The following is a 26,874-nucleotide window of genomic DNA, read 5'->3' as shown; positions in this document are numbered from 1 at the left end:
TACTATTAAAGTCTGTTGACGTAAAATATAACTCTAATGATACTGTTATTTCAATCAAATTAAGTGCCATTACGGCTGATTGGATATTGCAACGCGTAATGCTACAAAGAGATTGAAATGCAAAAACGATTTGCCTCACCGTAATCCGGAATAATTTAAGTGTGCCTTGGTCAAATAGCAGGACGAAAAATTTGAGAGCATTGTATTTTTCAATTTGATAAATACAGTGATCGTCATAGCTTACGAATTATTTATTAAGGCTTTTAGACTTTTTAAGCGATGGGAGGTAACAGAGCAGTTAGGTCGCCTTATGACAAGCGACCAGTACTAGACTCATATCGAATTTGGCACAAGAAATTATTGTTTTCTGTAGTATTTGACATAAGAAACCAATGTTTATAGACATTGGGTATTAAAAGTGTATGAAGGCCTACGTATTTTCGATTAAAAATGTGAGTATTTTTTTTTTTAACTTTGGCCACCGAAAACGCTGTCAGCCATGTAGTGACGTCATAGAACCTAAGTTAAGTTCATGTCGAGTCAATCACTGACACAATTAACTTTATACCTTATACTTGTCAGAAAAAAATGTGTTTAATTCGATTTACGTCATGCACAGACAATATATATACAAGGTGCTCGCGAGGAACCCCTATAACTTTAACGGCATATTCTTGGTCACATTTTAAGACTAAAATGTCATATAAACTTTTCTAGATTTCGTCTAGTTTCAGAGTTATTGCCAATTTAAAAAAAACATTTCCGTATTGTTACTCAGTAGAAAAGGTTTCTTAACGGCGCTGATGCGCAATTGTGAAGCATAGTCTCACAGTAGTCATTGATAGATGTCAAAATGTGACAAGAAAAACTTCCAAATAATTTGGTTTTTAGAAAAATAAATGAAGGAACTCATTTTAATTGCCAGCTTTATGGATAAAAAAAAATTATGTAAAAATACGTCCAAAAAAGTAAAAAAAAAACAAAAAAAAATAATTTTTTTTGGCGAAAAATTTTAAAATTCATATAAAATTTTTTCTTTCTTTTTGCCTCAGAAACGCGTGGTTCAAGTTATGCGGGTTCCTCGCGAGCACCTTGTATATACAGTGTGGAAAAATCGAATGCCACATGGATGGCAACTACCTTAAATATTGTAATTAGCACATTTTGTGTAAGGAAGACTTTCCTTTGTTTTTAAAAACAATAAATTCTGCATTTAAGGATTTATGAAAAATCGCTTGCCTCAGTCGGGACTCGAACCGGTCAAATGTGACAAAAAATAACGTGCCGTATTTTGTGATGCAGATTGAAAGGGTTACTGATAAGGTTAATTTTTCTCTAAATAACAAATACAATCAGAATAACGGAAGGCTATGAAAATTTCTTCTTAATTGCGGTGCATTTCACGTGACGGTGACCGGCGAGATCAAAATTTAAAAGGTAATTGTTAGTTTTCATGGCCTTCCGTTATTCTCCGATTGTATTTGTTATTTAGAGAAAAATGAACCTTACCAGTAACCCTTTCCATCTGCATCATAAAATACGGCACGTTATTTTTTGTCACATTTGACCGGTTCGAGTCCCGACTGAGGCAAGCGATTTTTCATAAATCCTTAAATGCAAAATTTATTGTTTTTAAAAACAAAGGAAAGTCTCCTTTACGCAAAATGTGCTATTTACAATATTTAAGGTAGTTGCCATCCATGTGGCATTCGATTTTTCCACCCTGTATATTAACATGGCTGATTTTGCTTTTGCCTGATTAAGTGAAAATATATTTTAAAATGTTTTTTGCGGTTTTCTAGTCATAATAAAATATGGTACTTAATATTTTTCCAGCAGTAGGACACGACGGGCTCCAAATAATAATAATAATAATAAGCCCCCAGGGCAGCTTGTGGCGTGCTGAATGGGAAGTGGCGTCCCTTGGGTCCCATGCCCCCGAGAGTCGGTCAGGCCCCTCCCTCCGGCTTGCCTTCACTGGCCGGCCGGAGTGAACACTGAGCAGGGACCGCAGGACTCTCACCTCTGGCTTGCCTTAACCGGCCGTCCAGAGTGGGGTGCCAGAGCTATATGCTTGCAGGGTGGAAGTGAAATATGCATAAGACGCGAGTTGGCACAGTGGCTGTTTCGTACACACTGGGTAGAAAGCGGCGCACACCTCTCCACACCCTGAGCCGCTCACGCTATGTTGTGCCCTTGTCGCTCCGTGCGAGCGGCCGTTTTCGGGGACCCATATAGTGAGTTGGCGAGTCACCACCTGCCTATTCTGTCATGTTTTGTAACATATGAGCAAGGCAGGTGCCATAGTTTTTCCGATAGCACCGGTTACCAATCCACTAGCAACTCAACCTAATAGCCCGGTTTCTTTGTGTACATTTTCTTACAATAGTTCTACACTAACCGGGGCTTGTCCTTGGGTGCATTACTATAGTGCGGACAGGGATAATCGCCGGTTAGTGTCACATTACATTTAGATTAAACTGTTCTAAAGGGCCTCTGCGCTGTTGGCTTCGGCCCCACGTATGCCTTATAAAAGTCCGGGACCCCATGGTCCCGAGATATGTAAAGAACAAACATAATAATAATAATAAAGGCCCGGAGCGTGTCTGAGAGGCTCCCAAGCACGCGAAGGCCGCAGGCCGAGCTGCGGGCAGAGTGCTCCCAAATAATAAAGAAAAGAAAGAAAATAAATACTGAGAATAATAATAATATTTTTTTGGTTAATTCGGCAGTAATTAATATGATAAGATAGACTTTAAAAAACCGGCCAAGAGCGTGTCGGGCCACGCTCAGTGTAGGGTTCCGTAGTTTTTCGTATTTTTCTCAAAAACTACTGAAACTATCAAGTTCAAAACAATTTTCCTAGAAAGTCTTTACAAAGTTCTACTTTGGTGATTTTTTTCATATTTTTTAAACATATGGTTCAAAAGTTAGAGGGGGGGGGACACACTTTTTTTTCCTTTAAGAGCGATTATTTCCGAAAGTATTAACATTATCAAAAAATGATTTTAGTAAACCCTTATTCATTTTTAAATACCTATCCAACAATATATCACACGTTGGGGTTGGAATGAAAAAAAATATCAGCCCCCACTTTGCATGTAGGGGGGGTACCCTAATAAAAAAAATTTTCCCATTTTTTATTTTTGCACTTTGTTGGCGTGATTGATATACATATTGGTACCAAATTTCAGCTTTCTAGTGCTAACGGTTACTGAGATTATCCGCGGACGGACGGACGGACGGACGGACGGACGGACGGACGGACAGACAGACATGGCGAAACTATAAGGGTTCCTAGTTGACTACGGAACCCTAAAAAGGGTCAAGTTGCCTATACCGCTCATGGACACTCCAAACACCAAATGTGTTGGAGATGCGTTGGCGGCCTTAGATGAGTGTACGCACCTTTCTTGAAGGTTTGAAATGCAGGCGACCGTTCATTGCATTGCTTCATTGCATTGAAATGGAGCAATGCACAGTTGAGGACTGCCAGCATCTAAGTGATGAAGATGTTGTCAATTATTGGAGATTACACCTGTCGACCTAACTGTTTTTCTGACCTTAACTGTTGAGTTTCAAACCCTGGATATATATTTTTCTGTGTTGAAATATTAAAATAAAAAATTACTTAATTTAAAATCGAACTCCTCTAGTGTTACACCACAACGAATAGGCTACTTGCCTCCTAGTCAAATCAGCTTCTTTTTAAGAACTGTCAAAACGAATTCTAACGACTTGCTAATATAAAATTAATATGAAATCGAGTTGAGTGACGTCACGGTCAACTCAATTACTTTATATATTTCTACCTGACCTATTAAATAGAAATTAGATTTAAAAATAACTTCTGTCCATGTTTTTCTTATAATTATCTAATACTTTATTTCGTGCATGGTATAATAGTTATTTGTTATACAAGGGGGCAAAGTTGTATTTTAACGCCGAGTGTGGAATTGAAAAACGAGCAAGTGAAAGGATTCTATAGTTGAACCACGAGCTAAGCGAGTGGTTCTAGAATAGAATCCTGAACTTGCGAGTTTTTTAACACACGAGAAGTAAAATACATTTGCACCCGAGTGTAACACAAAACTTTTCCCCTCACTATAGCGAGGAAACTACAACGCAAAAAATGCGTTTATCACTGCTTCCAGTAGTTCCACAGATGGTAAATCATCTTTATTACTAGATTCACCTACTTTTATCAATTTTAAAGCAGTTAAATTGACTTTATTCAAGGTCAAATTACTTTACCCACTAGTGGATAAAATGCGTTTTTACCCGCTGGTATTAAAGGACAAAACACGTGTTTCCGAGGTAGTGAGGGGAAAAATATTTTATTTTAAGTACAGTCAAGTTCCTTATTGTGATCGATCAATCAGAAAAGTATGCAAATATCAGACAAAGTTTCATGTAAAAAGCGTATTGAAACCACTCAGTTGTATGTTTTCCCCAAACATCGATTGCCTTCTTTGTCGACCTCCGAAGTCTTACTTTAAAAGCGAACCGTAAACCAGTGTATATCAACTAAAAGCCTTACTAGTTACTTTATGAAACACCCAAACACAATTATTGAACGTTACGCGTCAATCACGGAAGTTTCTTTCAGAAATGGGTGTATTACGAAATCACAAACATTCGGAGGGAGGTTGCCATGGCAACGAAATTTCACCACCGCGCATGCGTACGTTAGCTCCACCTCTCAAACCGCCTGTTGCTGACGCATCTGCCGTACGCCAGTCACCTTCCGACTCGCAAGGACCCGCTAGATCCGAAGTTTTAATGCTGTAGTTGATGTGCGGATGACAGTTTTATGAACTGGCGTGCTAGTTGCTTGCGTGCTGCGTGATCGGTTCATGAACTGCGGAATCAGGTAGTTATATAATGATAAGAGGGAACGTAACCTTGTCAAGCACGTGACTGTGGCAATGGTTATGCAAGAGGCACACATGCAGTAAACATGTTGTTGATAGCTGGACGCCATTTTTGGTAGCATGTACGAGTAAGAATGAGGTTACGTTTCCAATAAAATGATCATACCATGTTTTAGACGACTTAGTTCTGTTAATTTTTTGAACCAAAAATTTTGTAACATGTGATTATTTTTTTCGACAATGAAGCAAACAAAGGAAGTCAAAAGCAAACCCAGTGAATTTGACGTTACACAAAACTCGAATCGGGTAAAAATCGAGCCAAGCTGAGGAAACTATTTACGTCGATACTTGTAACTTTGGCATAAGCTTCAGTTTCGCTTGCTCGTCTCAAAGGTGTCTACTACCCACACATCTCTCATTATAAACATCATATTTCCGCTTTTGCATCACTTTTATTTAGACATTCTGAAGCCCCAAGATGTATTTCAGGGGAGAATCATTTTCATCTAGTTTACTTTTTATTTATTACAAAGTATGACAGCTAAAATTACAAGGATTTATTCTATACATGATTTCAGCGTGGGATTTCTTATTCTAGTAAAAATAATCAGCGACTCTTTTTCCAAAATTGTATTAAGACCATTTTGCATTGAACGACTTGCCAAAGAAACATTTTGTTTTATAAAAAAATTAGTTTTGAGAATTTATACAAAAATATAATGTTTCAAAGACGAGCCTACCGCTACTTAGATATGTATTAATTGATAATTACACTGAGAAGGACGTTCATTCAATTATAATAAATTTAATCATAACCATAAAAACGTGTAGGTATTTTAGAACAAAGTGCACCTCCCTTCAAAATGAGTGTAATCCGAGCAGACGGCGATTGTTCGCGAAGCCTGTCAAAACAATACCTAACAAGTTTGCGATCCGTCAATCAAGACAATTATTCCAAATAACTTTAACAAACCTTAGGTAATCAAATCTCAGTATTGCTATAAAAGCAGAACCAATAAAATGGTAATCTTCTTCTTCTTTTTCTTCCTCCTACCCTTATCCCACGTTATGTGGGGTCGGTACAACATGTCTTCCTCTTCCATAAAATGGTAATATGGTAAAAGAAAAATTATAGGTAAGGAGGTATATATATTTAGTAATCATTGTAATCATTAACAGTCATTTTGCATCATGCTGTATCTTTGTCCTAACTACATCGAATTACCGCATTTGGATGTCTAATTGTCTATTTTTCGTATTTTCCATCATGTATACTTTTTCTATCATTCTCTTCTATTTCCATCTTCATTAAAAGTATTCTTATTCTTTATTGATTGTTATTTTATTTACCTTTTGCTTCTGTCGAAACACAAGAGTTAATCGTTAGCATACCACGAAAAATGAAAATTTTGATTTCGTTATCACAAGAAAATGTTCTAAGCACAAGAACATTCTTGTTTCGTAAATAGGAAATTCTAATAAACATAACCCTAGCTTTTCAAAACATTACATTATAAATGCAAAATAACATCCAAGCCCCACGTACTCCTTGTAAACAGTAATCACACATTCAAACCACTTCCACTTTAATAACTTCGGTAATTTTATTCCGACGCCGAAATTCCGTCTTCAAGATGCAATGTTCAGCTCGACACTACATTTCTGTAATCTGGCAACTTTAATTTGAACACGGCTCTGTATAAAAGCAGTTTCCATCTTCACAATGCGGAATGGCAAAAGTTGCCTTGTTTATTCCCACTTTGGTGCATCGGACAAGAGGTGAGAAATGCCCGACTTATTGCTGCTTCGGCTTTTTAATGTCTGCTAGTTTTCGTTTTGCATTTGTTTTTTTGCAGTGAGATTATTAAATATTGGATTACTTTCACATTGAGAAAATGATATTGAGTATCATTATTTATATTTAATTTATTTAGAAAATGGGACTTCAGCGGTTTATAATTGAACACTTTTTGGCTTCTCGTTATACCTCCTATATGTTTGTAAAATAAAGCAAAAAAATACTTCGTCACTACCATCAACATAATTTGAATCCATTATTTTTAAACACTGAGCTCATTTGATCTTGTAAGAAGAGTTGAGTAATAATATTATTTTATATTGGTCGCCTACTACTTGAATATAATTTGCCCATTTTGGATGTAACACTACAAAATTTGTGACATTTCTCTGACACAATCCCTTCTAGAAATAATTTCATCTCAGTTATTAAAGAAGCTTCATTAAAATACAGTACTTTCGACGAATAATGCTCAGCACGTAATAGGCTTCTTTCAGGCACGATCAAAGAATTGAAAGGACCTAGAGTCAAATTTAAGCAACTTTAATATTACCTCAGTGTCGACCCGAGGCACAGGCTTCCTCCTTTACAGGATTTAAGCCCAGTCCGGTTATGAATGTACCGCCTTAACTATTATAGTGATGGTTACTATTCGAGTCTTCAAATTTCTAGTTGTATTATTATTTGACTTAGTTTCATACGACTCTTCTTCGTTGTTTCTTTAACTTTTATAATAAAAAGATCTTCAAGTCTATTAATGTTATGAAGCAAAGCAATTTAAACTATGTTTATGAAAATAATTGTATCATGATTTGTTAGATATATTATACCACTGTTTATAACATCATCCATGTAAATGAAAAACGACGAACGAATATCGTCGCTGTCCTTGCAAATTTCATTATGCGCCAAAATGAAATCTGGGAGCAACGTGAGATGGTTTTTTTTTTCGAAATTTTGCAAAGTAGTATTGTTATAACTATTTATCAATAATTGCATGGGTTGTGAAGGAGTGGTGTCCATTATTACAAATATATAAAATAAACTGTAACCTTTCCAGATGTGTTTAGACTTAAGACCAAATAAAAAACTTAAGCTAAAATTAGAGAAAGAACTGCATTAAAAAAAAACTTGAGTCTCAAATAATGGCTCAAGGCTCAAATCCCATCACTATTAACTTAATTTCGCCAAGGCCTTGTACCTATGGGGTTTAAGGATTAAAAGTTCGCCAGACATCTGGCTCCGAGACGAATGGGTAGCGGAATACTTTGGCCATTTATCATTTACATGTCGTTGTTAATTGCCGAGTTGATTAGTGTTTTCAGTTGGATTTGAATTAATGTGTAGTGACTAATTAGTAGTAATAGGATAGAAATGATTCATTGGTACTGTCTTACACTGTATTACAGTTACACGCATAGAGGCTTGAATTTAAAAATAAAATGTTGCAGTTCAGTGCTGCTGTTCAGTGGCCTATTTCACCACATGACAGTGACAATGACAATTGTTACTTAGGCCAAGCACCCTTGATTTCGCTCAGTAGCCACGACTGTGTGTGACTACCCCCCACAAACAGGGGGGGGGAAGAACAGGGTTCCCTAGGTCAAATCTATGCAATATTTCATATTGACGACTAGGACAAGTTGCAATAGTTACATGTACTTTAACAAACTCCAGAAATATTAGCCTCGCGGCCACTACGTGGTTCAAGAACTTAATTTAAATATTTTACCATCCGAATGCTACGACCTTCTGTCAATATAAATAAATCAACATGCAATAAAAAACAGTAGTAAACTATATAACATTAAGTAAAATCATTTAAAACGTAAATAATTAAATCAATCTTGAGCCCAACGCAATGTCCCAAACCGTTTAAGCCCAATTCTAATTGTATCAAAAGGAAACAAAAACAAAAGACGGGCAGGTACCCAACCGAATTACGCAACGACAATTACAAAATTAATTTGAAACCAAACGAGATAAGTTGGAGTTTTTAAACGGAACACTTGAACAATTTCGCGAATTGACGGCGAGATTAAGATTCATTATGCCTGTAAAGTTTTATCTCTGACGGCAGACTGATTACTAGCCACTAGATAGGCAAGACGGTTTTGGTCATTACTTGAACATGAACAATGTTCATTGAACATGACATAGTGACATGAATAAGTAGCACTGTCTGGGTACCAGACTTCAGAATATGTTGCTTGGTAACTAGAATGGCACATATTCACTATTTTTTTTTCTTTTTTTAGCTTTCTAGTCAGGTTTTGGTTTCTATATTACCTACCGGTTCAGAGGTAAAGGTTTTCGGAATAAAAAAAAAAACTAATTTCATATTTGGCCAGAAACGTTTTGGTGAAGGACAACATGCCGATAAAACTGCACGAATACAAAATACTAATATTTATTCTGCAAGTGGGCCACGAGGGCTCTTTTACAAGCCCATATGCACAATACATAAAATATACATTAGGTTACATAACATGGACCTCAATCTCAGGCCTAGTATATGTATATGGGTTGAAAAAAAAAGACAATTCCTACAATTCACTTCCAAGAGAATCCTATAGCGATATTATTTTCCATGAAAGTAATACAAAATACGTGATTCCGGCTCTATATATTAACGACGAAGAATATAATGCACGTATCCAGGGGCCTATTGCATAACAAGTTACAACTCATATTACAAGCGGTAGTCCCCCCCCCCAATTCATTTTATAAGAAAGAGAGTTCCACTTGTAATACAAGTTGTAAATTGTTATGCAATAGGCCCCAGGTCTTAAAATGCTACGTAATTAAATTTTGAAGTGTGGTCACTCACTGTGACGTCATGCTATGACGTGTCATAACAGTTATCAAGATGTTGATTATTGTGACAGGTAACACGTCAAAATGCATTTTATTCATAAAATTACAGTCTAGATAAACAAAAAGGTGAGTTTATACTACAAAACTAGGTTCGAACTATTTTTAACCGGCGCCTCAAATCTCTCAAGGAAGGTGGTTTTCAAGTCGTCTGTATGTTTTTTTTTTTATGTTTGTTCCACGATATCTCCGTCGTTACTGGACCGATTTTGAAAATTTTTTTTTGATTGAATGTATATGCATACAGATTGGTCCCATTTTTCTCAGAACCCAGTTCTGGTGATGGAATCCTGGAGAAATCGAGGGAACTCTTCAAATCTAAAAGGCATACATGTGGTGATTTTTGTGTTTTTAATGGAACAGCATGCATTTACGTACGGAACAGTGACATTTGGTGCAGTGGAACTGCTGATGATGGTCAGAACGGAACTCCTCAAATCTGAACGGCACGCTTATAGTGACTTTGGTATTTTTATAAGAACAGCATGCACTTACGTCCAGAACAGTGACATTTGGTGCAGTGGAACTGCTGATGATGGCCAGAACCGAACTCCTCAAATCTGAACGGCACGCTTATAGTGACTTTGGTATTTTTATAAGAACAGCATGCACTTACGTCCAGAACAGTGACATTTGGTGCAGTGGAACTGCTGATGATGGCCAGAACCGAACTCCTCAAATCTGAACGGCACGCTTATAGTGACTTTGGTATTTTTATAAGAACATCATGCACTTACGTCCAGAACAGTGACATTTGGTGCAGTGGAACTGCTGATGATGGCCAGAACCAAACTCTTCAAATCTGAACGGCACGCTTATACTGACTTTGGTATTTTTATAAGAACAGCATGCACTTACGTCCAGAACAGTGACATTTGGTGCAGTGGAACTGCTGATGATGGTCAGAACCGAACTCCTCAAATCTGAACGGCACACTTATAGTGACTATGTTATTTTTATAAGAACAGCATGCATTTAAATTCAGAACAGAGACATTTGTTTGTTATGAGATTTGTTATGTTTGTTTGAGTTTTCGAGTCAAATTTTGTCAAGTTTCGATTTCTTATAATCGGATTCATGAGGAATTGAGGAAACTCCTCAAACCTTAACGGTACCTATACGTATATTCATTTGTGTTGCCATCAAATAATTAAAGCATTAATGGCAGTAAAAAAAAATACCTACACTTTTCTACATAATCCTACATTCGCAAGTAGCTTTCACCAGAACCCTAAAGGCGGCGGTTTTTTTTTTCTTAAAAATTATCTCTTAACAACCTAGGTTAGAGTAACCATGTTGTGACCAAAATAACAGGATTTAGGAAAACAATGATATGAATGATTATTAACTTGTTTAACAACACGCGACCTAACATAGTGTTTTAGGAATAGGAAGACGAGTTTGAAAAATATGTTTTGTATTACGTTCATTGAAACAGCCTCTAGTGTGTATCATTTTATAAAGCCGTTGTCCAAACAATACACGCATATTTTTACACTGTCAATTTCACAGTGCAGAATCTACAGGAGGAAGTCTAAAAGCCGGCACAAGTTGCGCCAAGCAATAAAGCATTTTGGCAGATTTTGAAGTGGGTACTGAGGAGGGACCGAATGCGACTATTGAAAAGGCTGTAATTTGTTTTTGGACCGCGGATTGTGGAAATGAATTGGATAAGTTTAACACGTGTTCGTGTAATTTGGATTTTTTTGTCGAGTTAGGATGAAATAAGAAATAATGGCATACGTAGAAACAGTTGAAATAAAAAAAAATACGGAGTAATTTTTCTTGTAGACTCTTGGTCAGGGATCTCAATGGCTTATTCTTAGTTTTTGTAGACAACGTCGTGAAAAATGTAAAAAGAGATAAAATTAAAAAAAAAACTATAGCCACAAACTAGTGACAAGTACTAGCCTAAATATTAAATCGATTTTTAAAGACTGGTTTACATTATCATTTATTAGAAAATAGCATTTTCCCGCGGCTTCGCTCGCTTTAAATTCGAAAATTGCGGAAGTGGGGAGTTAGAAAGAGCCAAAAAGTAGTCTATGTCACTCTTCATCCCTTCAACTATTTCCACTTAGTCACAAAATCACGTCAATTCGTCGCTCCGTTTTGCCGTGAAAGACGGACAAACAAACAGATACACACACTTTCCCATTCAATTTATAATTATTAGTATGGATCTAGACACGCGGCAGCGTATCAAGCCATTAATTTAATATAATTGAAATAGTTGTTGCGTAGGTAACAATAATAACTAACTGTGATTTAAAATATCTCAATATTTTGCCCATAGCCCTTTGACATCGCCATAATTCGCCACTGCACATGTCATGCAGACTAAACTTGGTCCGACTGTATTCGTAGATGAAAGTACATTAACTTTGAGAAGTGACCGTCCCCACAAAACTTGCACTTGTGGTGCACTACGGAGATATTAAATGTGCATTGGGCGCTGGCCGCTCGACGTATTGAATCGTTCCAATGTTGAATTTGCTGAAGGTTTTTTGAATTTAAGTAAATTTGAAAGTTATTTTGAATTTTATTGGACCGCTGACGATGAAATCAAACCTGGTGATTCGAAATTACTGTCGTGCATCGTGCATGAAAAAACTGTGAACAATAACCCCCTTATTCTTAAAGTAAATTTGTCTTTCAAATAAATTATGCAATGTAAGTTTTTTTTTTCAAATCAAATAACATTTTCAATACACCAATAAAACGAAATTATAGCATTCCTTTCCAAACGACCCAAAAAACCCCACTTAAACGTGAAGAGAACCCAATCCAACACCGAAATGCACTGACCCTTTTTCAATTACACGATATACCGGAGCAAAATAGAAAAGCAAACTAAATAAAGTTACTCGTATACCCGCCATGTCAGTTTTAGACAAATAAGGAAGGAAGCAGCGTTTCCCGTTCGGCCCGAGAGGGTTGCGACACTGGGTCCTTCTTTGCTTTGAGGTTCCGTAACTCTTATTTTGATTTTTTTATATTAATATTACGAGTATAGGACTTCTTATACAGATTTACTTAGTCCCACCCCATCCTAAACAAATCATGATCACCTCGGATCCATCTTACACTAATTTAGTTAGTCCCATCATCATTCTTTTATACTTATCCCAGTCATTTGCGGTCGGCGCAGAATTTTTTCCTCTAGCAAACAACGATATTATAAAATACAAATACTTACAAACATAGAAAACATTCATGTCTCAGGAACAAATACCTGTGCACAATAATAAATACCCATACCGGGATTTAGACATTGGCCTCGCATAATTTTGATGTCGAACGATACCTTAAAGTATATGTGAGCACTTGGAATACTGCTGACAAGTCGCTAATAACTCGGTATAAAAGATATTAGTAGTTTTTAGAGTTTATGATTGTATTACTTTAATTAATATAGATCTGTAACCTAACTCGTTTTATATTTATTTTACACAAGAAACTCCTGCAAGAAAACTTCTGATTTAGAATTGCATTAAAATAGTTGCTTACGAGATTAAAAAAGTTGGTAAATAAATTATGGTTACTCAATTGATGTGAGTTGAAACTGACTCCAATATATCAGTGGTACGTACCATTAATTGTCAACTAAAGACAAGTTAAAAATATGTTTTTTAATGAATTAAACTGAGAAGTGGAAGCTGTGACTATTTAGGAAAAAAGAAGTCTTTATCGAGTGTATTAAATTTGTAGTATACTATAGCACACATGTAGTAAACAAAAACCTCAGCTTGCTATTAAAACATGCTTCCATTCAGTTTACGCCATGAGTCTGACTCGTACGTACCATTGCGGGTCACTATAACTGTTTACGATCTCTCTAAATGAAGATTTTGTTTCAAAGGCGATTCCTCTTTAAAATGTCTCTAAATTCCCAGCAGCAATTTAACAGAGTCTAACCCTAAAAAGCATCACAGAGCTTCGTCCGCAGTCTCCATTATTAAGTAAGACCGCCGAGACCCGTACGTCGCATGTAATACATTGCGGCTTTTATTACATGTGTATACATGTAACGTGTAGCAGCGGAGCGTTTTACATTGAATAAAACAATAAAGTCTGGTAACGAGGTTACCTCGGTAACGGGGAGGGTTGTCAAAAGCAGTTGCAGTGCTGGGGATTCTTTGCTTGAGTTTTGGGAATTTAGTGGAATGCGAAGTGGGAATGCGTGATTACGGCGATGTTTGATACACTTAGAAAGGATTCAGTTTAATATTTTATTTATCCATACTCCATACTAATATTATAAATGCGAAAGTAACTCTGTCTGTCTGTCTGTCTGTCTGTCTGTCTGTCTGTCTGTCTGTCTGTCTGTCTGTCTGTCTGTCTGTCTGTCTGTCTGTTACGCTTTCCCGCTTAAACCACGCAACCGATTTTGATGAAATTTGGAACAGACAATCTTTAGACCCTGAGACAGAACATAGGCTACTTTTTATTTCGAAAAAAAGGGATGAAGGGGTTGAAAAAGAGGTTGAAAGTTTGTATGGGATTTCTTAATTTTAAATGATAAAACCATGAAACTTTATATTTTAGCACTTGATAAGAAATCATTAAACATATATTTAAAGTCACATACAGGTCGAACGCGATTAATTAACATTATTTTTACCTTTAAAATAAACATGGTGGGAAATAAACATTAACTAAAAGCGGGTAGATTATATTTATTTGTCTACCCCGAACATTTATATAAATTAATATCGGGTAGTTTTGTGTTGTTTACATCTCCGGTGACATTTTGCTGGGACGTCAGTCTTCCGCGACCACGGCCAGTGCAACCTGGCCGAAACGTTGGGAAAAAAGGTAAAAATAATGTTAATTAATCGCGTTCGACCTGTATGTGACTTTAAATATGTGTACAAAGCGCGAGAACTTAAAGTGTTATATCATTAAACATCTTGATAAGGGATAGGGATAGGGATAGCGATAGGGATAGCGATAGGGATAGCGATAGGGATAGCGATAGGGATAGCGATAGCGATAGCGATAGCGATAGCGATAGCGATAGCGATAGCGATAGCGATAGCGATAGCGATACGGATACGGATAATATGGGTATCGTTAGCGGGATACGGTTAATCGGTCGGCGGTTTCTTACAATCAATGTGCTCTAAGACGATCGTTGTTTGCTTGCTTGAAGATTACGTTTGCGATAAGTATAAGCAAAATGTAAAAAATTGTAAGGGATAATAGAAAAAAGTACTTTTTACCCACCGATCATAGTGTCGAAATACGGGCTATGTGGGATGTTTATAAAGGTTTCCCCAGCGTATATAGAATTACCTACGCTGTGGTCGATGTGTAATATTTCTACAATCATTGCAAGCAAAAGTATTATGTGCAATCGAAATAATCGCAGATAAATACACCTACAGAGAAACCTACGGTCCCTACGGATCCAAATGAAAATCTTAATGAATACTTTTATTACGCGGGCGAAGCCGCGGGTAAAAGCTATAGTATATATAGTATGTCTATAGTATGTCTGTCTGTCTGTCTGTCAGTCTGTCTGTCTGTCTGTTACGCTTTCCCGCTTAAACCACGCAACCGATTTTGATGAAATTTGGAACAGACAATCTTTAGACCCTGAGACAGAACATAGGCTACTTTTTACTTCGAAAAAAAGGGATGAAGGGGTTGAAAAAGAGGTTGAAAGTTTGTATGGGATTTCTTAATTTTAAATGATAAAACCATGAAATTTTATATTTTAGCACTTGACTTTTAGCACATACAGGTCGAACGCGATTAATTAACATTATTTTTACCTTTAAAATAAACATGGTGGGAAATAAACATTAACTAAAAGCGGGTAGATTATATTTATTTGTCTACCCCGAACATTTATATAAATTAATATCGGGTAGTTTTGTGTTGTTTACATCTCCGGTGACATTTTGCTGGGACGTCAGTCGAACGTTGGGAAAAAAGGTAAAAATAATGTTAATTAATCGCGTTCGACCTGTATGTGACTTTAAATATGTGTACAAAGCGCGAGAACTTAAAGTGTTATATCATTAAACATCTTGATAAGGGATAGGGATAGGGATAGCGATAGGGATAGCGATAGGGATAGCGATAGGGATAGCGATAGGGATAGCGATAGGGATAGCGATAGCGATACGGATACGGATACGGATAATATGGGTATCGTTAGAGGGATACGGATAATCGGTCGGCGGTCTCTTACAATCAATGTGCTCTAAGACGATCGTTGTTAGCTTGCTTGAAGATTACGTTTGCGATAAGTATAAGCAAAATGTAAAAAATTGTAAGGGATAATAGAAAAAAGTACTTTTTACCCACCGATCATAGTGTCTAAATACGGGCTATGTGGGATGTTTATAAAGGTTTCCCCAGCGTATATAGAATTACCTACGCTGTGGTCGATGTGTAATATTTCTACAATCATTGCAAGCAAAAGTATTATGTGCAATCGAAATAATTGCAGATAAATATACCTACATAGAAACCTACGGTCCCTACGAATTCAAATGAAAATCTTAATGAATACTTTTATTACGCGGGCGAAGCCGCGGGTAAAAGCTAGTTTACCATAAACGTACTCTAAAGTTATCCGTTTATCCTAAAACGAACTTCATCAGCTTGATAAATTTAGAGTACGCTTATGAATAAAGGGGTTATTATAAAAGGTAGATTTAATGTTTATGCCAGTAAAACCAGATAAATTTAATGAGAACTACATATTTTTTCCGATGATAAATTGTTCACAAAAGCTACCTATCTTTTCTTCTGTATAAATGACAACTTTTTTATCACTTTTTTTGGGTCGCCATTATTTCTAAGCAAACAGCGGCTTGTTTTAGCGACACATTCATTTTATATTTCTCATCACCACTTTACCATCACTAAGCTGAGCTATCACCATTACATTTACGAGTAGATAACTGTATTTTAGTTAACTTTCTACTCATCTTGTACTTGAGCTAGTCCCATCCAAGTTAACATTTTCCAAATATCGTCGACAGTTATCGCATTCGTGTTAACCTGCATAAAATTCAATTCCTATCACAACACAAATTCCACTTACCCATTCCCTCCATCACCACCAAGTTATCTCTTGTCCCACAACAACAAACTTTTACCCAAATCCACAACTTAGCATACACAAAAACTTAACAAATACTATAGGTTGTTTATACAAAGTTACCGATAAACAAGCTGGCAGGCGCGGCCGAGAGCAATCATGGCCACAATGGCCTCAAATCTGATTAATTATTCGTCTACAAGTCTATTATTTATCGCTAAGCATTCATTAAATCCGTCACGCGCCGCCGCGCGCTGAACAAGGGACAGTCTATATTTGTAGGTAGTCGATGTGTTTCGAGTGTTTTTGAATTGGGCTGGTGTTTTGCTGCACTCGAGCCGCTCGTGGTTTTGTGGGATTTTTTATAGGAATTAAAATTATGCAAACATCTGAGTGAACAAGAAAATCGAACAATGCGTAATTGAAAATGAGATGTGTGTTTGAGCACATGCCTATTTTATTGATTATTTTTAGTGGAACTGAAACTTAGTAGTTTCACGTGTTCTGCCTACCCCTAAACTTTATGGGATACAGGCGTGATTGAATTGAATTAGTTTTTTCAATTCTTCTATTTTTTTTTTCATGTAACATTGTTGACCTATTTCGAATACTCTTCACAATTACACACATGTTTATAATCACGCTTGTTCCCAAAAAGGGGTAAGCATAGAACATTAAACTACTCAAATTTCAGTGCCATTCTTTGCAATCAAGGGGTCGAATAAATCAAAATGTTGACATCAAATCTATATGTAGTATGTACCTATAAAAAAAAAAACAATAATATGATTCACTGTTCACACAATTCCCCATGGCTTCCATTAGTCCCCATCGAATTACATAGATGATTAAATGTCATCCGAATTTACACTGAAAGCACTTGGACACAAGATGTTTGAGGGTCGTTCGGCGGAAGAGCCTCTCGAGATAAGCTTCTTCCTTTATCAAATTATTGTTATATTTTTTACCATTGATGGCTTTGTCTGTGAGTCAGGGAAAAGTCGGAAATTTGGGAAGTAAAAAAATATAAAGTTATTCGCATTGTTATAAAATTATCTTTTTTAAATTACATTTTTGAAACTTAGGATTTTAACCAATCTACGTGAAATATGGATGGCACGCAAAATTATGGCATCTAAAATTCTAGATACAACAATATCAACTAAGGAATAAGAAATATTTCAGTTGTATATAAAAACATTGGACGCAAAAAAAAAACAACACGAAGTGGTGCAAAAACAAAACAACATTTTGTTAAAAGTCTGTTTATCAGATGTCGACGTGCGCTATGTCGCAGTTGCAGTAAGATTAGGTAAAACGTACCTAAGGAATGTAATTAGAAAAAAAGACCATGATTGAGACTAAAAGAAATAATAGCGAAATAAAATAGCTCTTATTTTTCTTAGTGTTAATAAACAGTCACAAAAACAAATATTCTCATCAAAGGTGACCCCACAACCCGAAAACATAATAACAACACAGGTATTACGATGTCAACAAAATTAAGACCTAGGTATCGCGTGTCGCAAACACGTTTTGTCACCTGACTACTGACAAGTGACACGATACGTGACGTTGAGTTATGATAATGGATGACGGGCGGTATATACTTGTGTAGGATGAATTTTAGGTTTCGAACAATAGATTTTGTGTATTGATGCGTTACAGAAAACTAGTTTGAATAATTGTGGAAACAGGTTGTTTTCATAGAATTAACTACTAAGATATAAAACACACTTTAAGTTCTTGCGTTATGTAATAAATGGTATTCTAAGGCACAGTTTCAATTTTTAAATAAAGTTACTTAATAGTACAAAACACTTTTTACATACATAAAATATTTATAAATATTTTGATTTATAGAGGAAAGTTATTTATATTGTAAACGGAAAAAGGTTTCTTATTACTTTATTGTGACTATGATTAATATAGTCGTATGTATAGAATTTGTAGGTTTCCTTCAATTTTATTGAATTGTGGTACTTATTCTTACTTTTATTACTTAAAGTACCATCACTTACATCACTACTATTATGCTGATTGTTTGATATGTTTGTAAAAATACCTCAAGACAAAAATGATAGTTCTGTATTTATAAATTAATAATGATTATCTCGTCGTCTGTCTGTCAGCTAATAACGCTGCGAACCGGCGCCGCTAGTGTAAATCAAGACGCCGACACCTGCTACAGTCGAAACCTATTACTGAAACTGTTCTGACGTGACATACCGACGGGTAGGATGGACTACCTTTCTTATAATACCAGAAATCAAAAAAATCTAAAACATTTATTTAGTAGGCCACAGGGGCACTTTTACATTCAACATTACAGTAAATAATATGGATTCAACAAAATCAAAAAGCTACTTTAAATTAAAAATTAAACATGATGAAAAAAAAAAAAAAAACTGATAAGTACAAAACATACAAATAAAACTATAACAGAAATAACTTTAGAGTTGTAAAAGACTCTAGATATCAAAACTAAAGATAATAAATATACTTAATCTATTTATTTTTTTCTTAGAGATGTATATGGTCTCCAAGAGTCAGAAAGAAAATAAACAAAGAAGGACCGAACAGTTAAATTTCCTCGAGGACACAGGGCTGTTTTAGGATGGCCGTGTTGCAGACCATGCCTTGTGACTGCTGTTTGGTCCAATATTTTGTATGTGAGTCAACTTAGAAAGCGCAGCGCTATAGTGTAAATCAAGACGCCGACACCTGCTACATTACTGAAACTGTTCTGACGGGTGACATACCGACAGGTACGATGGATAATTTTCATAATATTTATATACCTAATATTTTAGTAATTTTAGACAGAGTAGCAACCCTAGCGTAAAAGTGCCTAATGACAATCAAGTTCGGGTAGTTCGAAAAACTCGTACAGCTAGAAGATGTTGATACAACTCCCAGCCAGTCTACCCGTGACCACGGACGTAATGTCATGTCCGAAACGTCGGGTTAATTATAAACGTAAGTTTTACGCGATTAAGTCCCGTTTTAATTTAATAATAAAAAAATATATTCCAGACATCTTTCAAAACTTAGTAACTTTCCCTTTTTACTCGCCAATACGATCACCTTTGTGTCCCTATTTTGTAATCCGGCGCACGTAAATCATCACATACCTAACTTAAAACACACAAATAACAAGTTTGATACAGCGCTCGCAGGCTGCGCTCAAGTTAAAGGTAATTTGCATACATTATCATCCAGGTACCGTATTCTGGCGAGCACAGATGAATCAGAATAAGTACGTGCGAGAATGGCTTTGTTTTTCCTTGGGAAATACTTGGGTTTTGGCGCGAAATGTCACCTTACCATCACTGAGGGGTAACATATGTCTTTGTTTGTAATCGTGAAAAATAAAATTTGATCCAAATAGATTAAATTTTACGGTTTGGTGTTGTGGAAATAACATTATGCTTAGAAGATCTTTTTGGACAACTTGATTTCTAAATCAGGATCTAGTTACCAGATAATCAAAGTAAAGCTAGAATAAAACAAAACGATAACAAAATTAAAGCATACCTTTATCTCGTTTAGATAAATAAATAATAATCTCAGAAAATTCATAAACTTCGACTTCAAAGGGACTAAACATTTCCTAGTTTAACTTCCAATAAGGAACATTTTCAAATTGTCATCATATTACTTTACGCAATATTTTTTACAGTTCTTTCACATTTTAATTCTTCTAGAAGAGCAATATTTATGAGCTTAACTACAATTTAATTCACATACTTACTTCAATCTAAATTTTCATGATTATTTTACAAATTTATTTATATATTGCTAGTAAAATACACCGATGCTCAGGATCAGAATAAGTCCTCGGTAATGGTTCCGCAGCCAACTTCAGGTGATAAACTCGCGTTTGCGTAATTAAGATAAATATTATCGCCAACTACCGGCTCCCCACCTGAATGTTCTAGAATACATTTGTGTTGTATTTACGGAAAACATCTTTCTTTAATACTAAACCGTGGCAAACAAGAATACGGCTTGCCTCATAGTTAGCAGTTTAATATATTAAACTCGTTGAGTTCAAGCAACACTCGGCAGGAAGGCAACACTAGGAGCCGAGTCTAGTGTTATTTGCTACGTCCTGCAAGAAAGAAGAAAAGAAAAAGAAAATTTTACGACATAAATGAATTGTTAAATAAGTAGACTAACTCATACATATATATATAAAATTTTGATACGTACAATGTACATACATAATAATTATACAATTATAATAATAATAAGTAGAATAGTACTAAAATGTAAAAATGTAAACTGACCTATAACTGATGTTATTAATAAATATTTTCTTTTCTTTTCTTTTCTTTTCTTCGTATAATTATCTGATGCTTTATTTCGTGCATGGTATAAAATATTTTATTTTAAGTACAGTCAAGTTCCCTATTGTCATCTATTCTACACAAAGCCAAATCAAATATGAATATATGAATTGAAAGTACCCATCGATGCCTTGTTGCGATTAGTTTGGTTCCCTTATTCCCGATATTTTTCTTCACGAAAGCGACTGGAAAAATGATAGGTAAGTCAACCAATTTGAACCCTAGGCCACTGTAGAACTATTTCATAGTGACGTTATAAATCAAATTGTAAGAAATCTCTTACTGCTTATCATTTTGACATGGTTGTATAGTGGCCTAGGGGTCCAATTGGTTGACTGTACCATTCTGAAAATTAGCCGGTACGAGCCGGGATTTCAACTCCAACCCGCGATCTTTGAGTTGAATCTCGACAAGAGCATTAAAATGAATTCATAATTATGAATATACAGTATGTAAACTAACGAAAACCATTTACTGTAACCCGTAAATGTCCAGGTGATACTGAGAAACTTTTACTATGAGATCAACCCCGAAATCACGAAAATATCTTCTGACAGTTTCATAGGTAGTTTTATTTTATAGTAAGTATTTCTATGGGAGAGTAAATTTTTACCATAGTAAAAGTATCACCGACATTTCGATTACAGTAAATGGTTTTCGTTAGTTTACATACTGTATAACACCTAATAAAGCCATGTTAATCAAAAACCAGTATCGTCCATTCCTAAACACGAAAATGCAAAATATATACAAATCATAAAATAAACTAGACACAATCAAATCAACTGAAACATTCGAACTCCGAGAATCGAAATTATTTGTAAATCGCGCAATTATATTGCGTAAATTTCATCCCTTCGCTTCAACCATTTTACAAATTACTCCTCAAATAAAATAACTTACATAATTTAAGTCCTATTCTTACTTTTACATTTACCGGGTAACATTAAAGGTCGATTTTACAGTGGCGTTGAGATTATTATACGAGGTTGGTAAAGTAATGGCTGGAATTGTAAATTAGGCACTGGTCCCACCAAAAGCGAGTAAACGATGAGCTATCGGTGATAGAAATGAACAAAAGATAGTCGCTCCCGTGTATACTTAAATAAAAGCGAGAACGAGCGATTTATGGTTCATCGCTCGGCGACGAACTAAAAGTCGCTCGCGCTATCATAGTGTTTTTTTTTTTTTTTTCATTTTACTTGTGCCTGTCCCGTTGTCTATCTGTAATCAAATCTTGCAAGTTAAATTTTACCCACTTCCCGGTTTCCGATTGAGCTGAAATTTTGCAAGCATACCTATAAATCATGTGACAATGCAATATTATGGTATCATGGAGTTGGTCATTACGGAGCATAACGGTGGCCATATGACCTCTGTAATGAAATGTCGTATCCCCATCGAGTAGGGGTTTTTTTAGAAATGTTTCGGAGAGCAGTAGATAACTGTTGAACGAAAAGTACAGTCGCCGATAAAAGCTTGTGCCAATTTTTTTTTTTTTTTGCGATAAATTATTTACACGGTTTCGGTTCATGTTTTGTTCGTTTCTATAGCCGATAGCTAATCGGTTACTCGTTTTTGGTGGGTACAGTGCCTTAAGGCCACAGTTACACTGAAGGGAAGGGTGGCGGGCAATTTCCGCGCCTCAGATCAATTAATTAGGAAGCCCTTTAAACGGAACCCGCCATTTTTAGGAGTTCGAGAAGTTGGACGTTTGTTTCTGTTGGCGTTTGAGTGTTATTTTGATTGGGTTTGACTTTACAAAACTTAACTGGAAGAGATCCCTCTTAGGGATAAGTTCGCGTCTGTACTTCATTTTTCTTCATTATTTTACGTCTAATGTTTTTCTGTTTCGGTTTGATGTAAGTAAATACAATAAAGTGTTTACTTACTTAAAAATGGGAACTGAATCTATAATACATACATACATACATACAATCACGCCCGTATCCCATAAAGGGGTAGGCATAACACATGAAACTACTAAAGCTTCAGTGCCACTCTTGGCAAATAAGGGGTTGAAAGAAAACGAAACTGTGACATTGCAGTGACAGGTTGCCAGCCTCTCGCCTACGCCACAATTTAACCCATATCCCATAGTCGCCTTCTACGACACCCACGGGAAGAAAGGGGGTGGTGAAATTCTCAACCCGTCACCACACAGGGAATCTATAATCTCCTTAGTTTAACAGATTTACCGTACTGTCCAACTGTATTTTATTGAAAATTAAATGTTCTATCGTCTATCCGTAATCAAATCTTACTAACCAGTAAGACTTTTGATTACAGATTCGATTAACCAATCTACGTAGGGCCTGTTTCACAATGGTAACAATTTGTCGTCCAACAGTGACACTTCGCCGTTCATTGCCTGTTCAACAAGGAAATATTGACGCTGAGTAACAATGTTACTTATCAACCCAGAAATAGGCACAGAATTGTCAGTGACAAGTGTCAAATTACACTGTGTAGCCCACTGGTGATCTAATAAATTTAGACAGGTGACAAATGTGGTGAGGTGTCCCCAATATTAAAAAAAAATTCAACAGCCAACTTGTATTTATAATTTCTGTTGTTAAAAACTGACTTATTCCGTCTATTGTCCTTCGAGTCGTCGGCAACCCGAACCCTCCTTGAAACTTGTGCACTCCTTTTTACTGTGTATTTAAGGAGTGCACAAGCAAAAGGGAATTTACAAGTTTCTAATGGGGTGGCAACGCGCATGTGACACTCTTTGAGTTTCAGGCGTCCATAGGTTACGGTGACCGCTTTCCATCAGGCGGGCCGAACGCTTGTTTGCCACCGACGTAGTATAAAAAACTATACCAAAATGTGTTTTTTTTTTTTGCCAAAAGCTAATTTAAAACGTACACCAAAATAAGTTGTCATAAGAACAAGCCCAGTCGGCAGCGTCATCCATTACCCTACACTATTTCATGATATTTCATGATGAAGTTCGCTGCGAGTGACGGCTATGATATATCGCTGCGAGTGCTCATTAGGCACACAAAACAGCTGACATTTACAACATGAAATAAAATAATAATTATACACATAGGTTTTAAGTTAGAATGCCACCCAAAACATGTATGCGCAGCATGGAATAAACACATATAAGGATCGGAAACTATTTCCAGCTTAATACTAAAGTTACACTTAATTAACACGCTTTTATTAGGTCGTCGTGTATGTAACTATGTATGTATTTTTGGGTTTCTTAGAAAAGTCTTGTAATGAACTTTGACTACGATTAGGTTTCAAGGTCTGATGATGGAGCCGGAAGATATGAACTGGAACTACATGATAGAACATCGTATCATAGCTGTTTTTGGGCTTCTTAGAAAAGTCTTGTAATGAACTTTGACTACGATTAGAATTCAAGGTCTGATGATGGAGCCGGAAGATATGAACTGGAACTACATGATGGAACATCGTATCATAGCTGTTTTTGGGCTTCTTAGAAAAGTCTTGTAATGAACTATGACTACGATTAGGTTTCAAGGCCTGATGATGGTGCCGGAAGATAAGAACAGAAAAAAAGGGGGGCTCGAGGAGGGAAGCATGAAAGAAAGATCAACGTAGTATTTAAAATAAGTTGGGTTAGCGTTTTCTTGTGACCTTTCAGAGCAAACAAAGGGGGCTCGGGGGCGAAGCCCCCCGCATAAAAGAAAGATCAACGTTGTATTTAAAATACGTTTGGTTAAGGTTTTCTTGTGATCCTTAAGAGTAAAGAAAAGGGGGCTAGGGGGGCGAAGCCCCCCGCATGAAAGAAAGATCAACGTAGTATTTAGAATAAGTTGGGTTAGCGTTTTCTTGTGACCTTTAAGAGCAAACAAAGGGGGCTCGGGGCGAAGCCCCCGCATGAAAGAAAGATCAACGTAGTATTTAAAATAAGTTGGTTTAGGGTTTTCTTGTGTTCCTTAAGAGTAAAGAAAAGGGGGCTCGGAGGGCGAAGCCCCCGCATGAAAGAAAGATCAACGTAGTATTTAAGATAAGTTGGGTTAGCGTTTTCTTGTGACCTTTAAGAGCAAACAAAGGGGGCTCGGGGGCGAAGCCCCCGCATGAAAGAAAGATCAACGTAGTATTTAAGATAAGTTGGGTTAGCGTTTTCTTGTGACCTTTAAGAGTAAACAAAGGGGGGCACGGGGGCGAAGCCCCCGCATAAAAGAAAGATTAACGTAGTATTTAAAATAAGTTGGGTTAGCGTTTTCTTGTGACCTTTCAGAGCAAACAAAGGGGGCTCGGGGGCGAAGCCCCCGCATAAAAGAAAGATCAACGTTGTATTTAAAATAAGTTGGGTTAAGGTTTTCTTGTGATCCTTAAGAGTAAAGAAAAGGCCCCCGCATGAAAGAAAGATCAACGTAGTATTTAGAATAAGTTGGGTTAGCGTTTTCTTGTGACCTTTAAGAGCAAACAAAGGGGGGGCTCGGGGGGCGAAGCCCCCCGCATGAAAGAAAGATCAACGTAGTATTTAGAATAAGTTGGGTTAGCGTTTTCTTGTGACCTTTAAGAGCAAACAAAGGGGGGGCTCGGGGGGCGAAGCCCCCCGCATGAAAGAAAGATCAACGTAGTATTTAAGATAAGTTGGGTTAGCGTTTTCTTGTGACCTTTAAGAGCAAACAAAGGGGCGCTCGGGGGGCGAAGCCCCCCACATGAAAGAAAGATCAACGTTGTATGTAGAATAAGTTGGGTTAGCGTTTTCTTGTGACCTTTAAGAGCAAACAAAGGGGAGCTCGGGGGGCGAAGCCCCCCGCATGAAAGAAAGATCAACGTAGTATTTAAGATAAGTTGGGTTAGCGTTTTCTTGTGACATTTAAGAGCAAACAAAGGGGGCTCGGGGGGCGAAGCCCCGCATGAAAGAAAGATCAACGTTGTATTTAAAATAAGTTGGTTTAGGGTTTTCTTGTGTTCCTTAAGAGTAAAGAAAAGGGGGGCTCGGAGGGCGAAGCCCCCCGCATGAAAGAAAGATCAACGTAGTATTTAAGATAAGTTGGGTTAGCGTTTTCTTGTGACCTTTAAGAGCAAACAAAGGGGGCTCGGGGGCGAAGCCCCCGCATGAAAGAAAGATCAACGTTGTATTTAGAATAAGTTGGGTTAGCGTTTTCTTGTGACCTTTAAGAGCAAACAAAGGGGGCTCGGGGGCGAAGCCCCCGCATGAAAGAAAGATCAACGTAGTATTTAAGATAAGTTGGGTTAGCGTTTTCTTGTGACATTTAAGAGCAAACAAAGGGGCTCGGGGGCGAAGCCCCTGCATGAAAGAAAGATCAACGTTGTATTTAAAATAAGTTGGTTTAGGGTTTTCTTGTGTTCCTTAAGAGTAAAGAAAAGGGGGCTCGGAGGGCGAAGCCCCCGCATGAAAGAAAGATCAACGTAGTATTTAAGATAAGTTGGGTTAGCGTTTTCTTGTGACCTTTAAGAGCAAACAAAGGGGGGCTCGGGGCGAAGCCCCCGCATGAAAGAAAGATCAACGTTGTATTTAGAATAAGTTGGGTTAGCGTTTTCTTGTGACCTTTAAGAGCAAACAAAGGGGGCTCGGGGGCGAAGCCCCCGCATGAAAGAAAGATCAACGTAGTATTTAAGATAAGTTGGGTTAGCGTTTTCTTGTGACATTTAAGAGCAAACAAGGGGGGCTCGGGGCGAAGCCCCCGCATGAAAGAAAGATCAACGTTGTATTTAAAATTAGTTGGTTTAGGGTTTTCTTGTGTTCCTTAAGAGCAAACAAAGGGGGGCTCGGGGGCGAAGCCCCCGCATGAAAGAAAGATCAACGTAGTATTTAAGATAAGTTGGGTTAGCGTTTTCTTGTGACATTTAAGAGCAAACAAAGGGGGCTCGGGGGCGAAGCCCCCGCATGAAAGAAAGATCAACGTTGTATTTAAAATTAGTTGGTTTAGGTTTTCTTGTGTTCCTTAAGAGCAA

At 36.8% G+C, this 26,874-nt stretch overlaps 2 protein-coding genes across 2 annotated transcripts in view; one reads left to right on the top strand and one right to left on the bottom strand.

Annotated features, from left to right (window-relative positions):
- Window positions 1-16,724, bottom strand: part of LOC125224741 (parkin coregulated gene protein homolog) — a 62,648-nt gene extending 45,924 nt beyond the window's left edge. Inside the window, exon 1 of the mRNA XM_048128186.1 lies at window positions 16,610-16,724. The gene's annotated coding sequence lies outside the window, so the exon portion shown is untranslated. The remainder of the gene's footprint in view (window positions 1-16,609) is intronic.
- The window catches only part of LOC125224712 (CUGBP Elav-like family member 4), a 661,017-nt gene continuing 638,940 nt past the window's right edge, over window positions 4,798-26,874 (top strand). The window contains exon 1 of the mRNA XM_048128162.1: window positions 4,798-4,873. The gene's annotated coding sequence lies outside the window, so the exon portion shown is untranslated. The remainder of the gene's footprint in view (window positions 4,874-26,874) is intronic.

The sequence above is a fragment of the Leguminivora glycinivorella genome, chromosome 1 (genome assembly GCF_023078275.1).
Source record: "Leguminivora glycinivorella isolate SPB_JAAS2020 chromosome 1, LegGlyc_1.1, whole genome shotgun sequence".
In the NCBI taxonomy this organism is placed as follows: domain Eukaryota; kingdom Metazoa; phylum Arthropoda; class Insecta; order Lepidoptera; family Tortricidae; genus Leguminivora; species Leguminivora glycinivorella.
The sequence above is the reverse complement of the archived record's forward strand: the minus strand, read 5'-3'. Positions and strand labels throughout refer to the sequence as shown.